This window comes from Gossypium raimondii, chromosome 8 (assembly GCF_025698545.1).
Source record: "Gossypium raimondii isolate GPD5lz chromosome 8, ASM2569854v1, whole genome shotgun sequence".
NCBI classification, from domain to species: domain Eukaryota; kingdom Viridiplantae; phylum Streptophyta; class Magnoliopsida; order Malvales; family Malvaceae; genus Gossypium; species Gossypium raimondii.
This window is the reverse complement of record NC_068572.1, coordinates 13,094,713-13,097,297: the sequence shown is the minus strand read 5'-3', so window position 1 is coordinate 13,097,297 and position 2,585 is coordinate 13,094,713. Positions and strand designations below refer to the sequence as shown.

General features: G+C 36.3%; 1 non-coding gene across 1 annotated transcript; it reads left to right on the top strand.

Moving 5' to 3' along the window:
• Positions 1 to 2,382: 2,382 nt before the first annotated feature.
• Positions 2,383 to 2,488, top strand: LOC128032142 (small nucleolar RNA R71). The gene has a single exon (XR_008188271.1). It is a non-coding gene; the product is annotated as a small nucleolar RNA R71 (small nucleolar RNA).
• The last annotated feature ends 97 nt before the right edge of the window (positions 2,489 to 2,585 follow it).

Sequence of the window (2,585 nt, the reverse complement as noted above, 5' to 3'; positions counted from 1 at the left end):
CTTTAGTTTTACTTACGTTCAACAAAATGTGAAAATTGAGTCTTTTATTGACCTTACAGGCCGAATGAGGCCTAAGGGAGAGCTAACGTACTTTGTGAGTGTGTAAGAGACAATCAAAAGGCATTTTAGGATGATACCGGATGCTATGCCATAACATGGGATGACTAATGTCACAACATAGGGAACATAATGAAGAAAACTCAAATCTTCCTTCGATGTCATGACGCAGGCTAAGCTTGTCGTGACATACCCTTGAAGATGGCTATAGAGGAGCATACTAGTTGCTATGTCGCGACACATGTCCTGGTGTGTCACGATATCAACTCTGTGATGAAAACTAAACACGAAGCAAAGGCATTTTGGTCTGCACAATCAAACTTTTAAGTTCAAGAATGTCAGATAGGTATAAGGACGACGGCCACCTAAAGGCTATAAATAGGCTCATTTGTCACTTGTTATAGACAACTTTTTTATTAGCCTAGTTTCTTTCTTTAGATTTCATTCATTTTTCTTAGGGTTCTAATTTTTAGTTTATTTTGTTAGTTATTTTCTTTCAAGAGATTTGGATTGTGGAATCATTCAACTCTATGGGTTTGGGCTTAATACCAATACAATCAGGCTTTTTCATTTACTCTATTTTGTCAATTTAATTACCATACTTTCTATTTACATTGATTATAAATTGTTTCTGAACACTATGAGGAACTAATCCTTCTATGGGAGATTAGCGAGTGGAGGTATGATCTGTTAAGTGTTTTGTAAGGTTACTCAACAGATCAGCTATTTGGGAAAGGAAGAATGTGAAACAAACCCTAAGAATTAACCCAAAATTGGTATTGCGCATTAATGAACACCTTAGCCCCAAACTAGTCTAGACTATTGAGGTAGGAAGATAAGTAGTTCTTGCTGACTCATTATGTTAGTGGAAGATTCGAAGATCCTGCTAGGGTAGCAAATAGTTGATTGATGAGGAACTAAAAGTGATATTTGATGGCAATTACCAAAGCGAGCAAATCACCAATAATCAGATTTGATTTATTCTTCCTTTTTAATCTCTTGAATTGTATCTTTTTATGTTGTTTTATTTTTATTATCATAAAAACCCCCAAAAATCATTTATTTTATATTCTTTGTACTATAACTAAATTTAAAAGTACTAATTCTACCTTTTAGTGTTTAGGTTAGAATTGATCTAGCACTTGCCTCCCTTAGGTATGATTCTCGGAGTAATCGCCCACTCTGTTGTAAAACTATATTACAACTAAACCCGTACACTTATAGATACCACAGTGTAATTCTATATTTTATTGCAGTATTCAATCTTTGGACTTTAGTACGTCCAGAGGCGGTCAGCAGGTTAACATTTAATGTTTTAAACAGGTATAGGAAACTTACAAATTCATCCTCATCCCATTTTTATTTTTCTTCTAGTCTTGAAGGGAATGAGATTTTTGTACCGACAGAATCTTTACTTATTCTTTTCTCTATCTCTACTGTCGGTGTGATTACTTCCTCTAAGTTTGGCTCATCTTCCACTTCTAGGGTTACTTCTTGAGGTTCGTCATTCTTCTCCGCAATTTTTCTCTAGAGTAATGGTTTATGGGCTACTCAGTATTTTGCCCGATCGGAGTGCAATTGCTTTTACATGCTCCTTACCTTCTCTCCATGGATTATCTTCTGTGTTGCTGGGAATACCTGTGTCACTTTTTCTTTTGATGCCACCCACCATGCTCATCAATTTCTTCATTTGATCTTCAAGTTTAGTCAATTTTCTTGTTCAATAAGTGTACTCAGACTGCACCTGTTTGACATCAATTCTCATTGACTGCATTTCTCCCTCAATTTTTTCCAGTGACCACATGCAGTATGGTCATTTGGGTTTACCTTATCCTGGGGTTTCTGCAAATAAGGAGGTTGGTAATTAGTATTTTTAACTTGATTTGAATTGTTACTTCCTCATTGGTTTCCTCCCCATCTTAGATTTGGGTGATCCCTCCAGCCAGGATTTTATGTATTTGAATAATGGTTTCCACACCTATTCCCAAGTAGTTGATATCTTCAGCATGATTATTGATATAATGGAAGAGTGGCTTATCTCATCAGTGCATAAACGGTGTATAAGCAGATTTTATACTGTTAAGTCTATCCACTATTTGCTAATTCTTATCATCTTCCTAGATAGCTTTGACCATAGCAGGTTTCTAGCCATATGTGAAATAGTCAATTGGCCATTGACAAGAGTTTAGTGCCATGTTCTCAATGATTTCGTACGCATCCTCGTACGTTCTGTTCATAAGGGCTCTTTCTATTGCTTCGTCTAATCCAAATCGTGCATTTGCATCTAACCCATTATAAATTACTTGTAGTCGCATCCACTCAGGAAATCCATGGTGCGGGCATTTTTAATCAACATTTTGAACCGTTCTTATGCCTCATAGAAACTCTCTCCCTCGATCTGTCTAAAAACAACAATCTCTCTTTTTAGTTGCATTATTTTGCTAATTGGAAAAAAATTCTGTAAGAACTTTCCAACGAGTCATCCCATGCCGTGATAGATCTTGGGGCCTGCGAGTCTAACCAAGAAA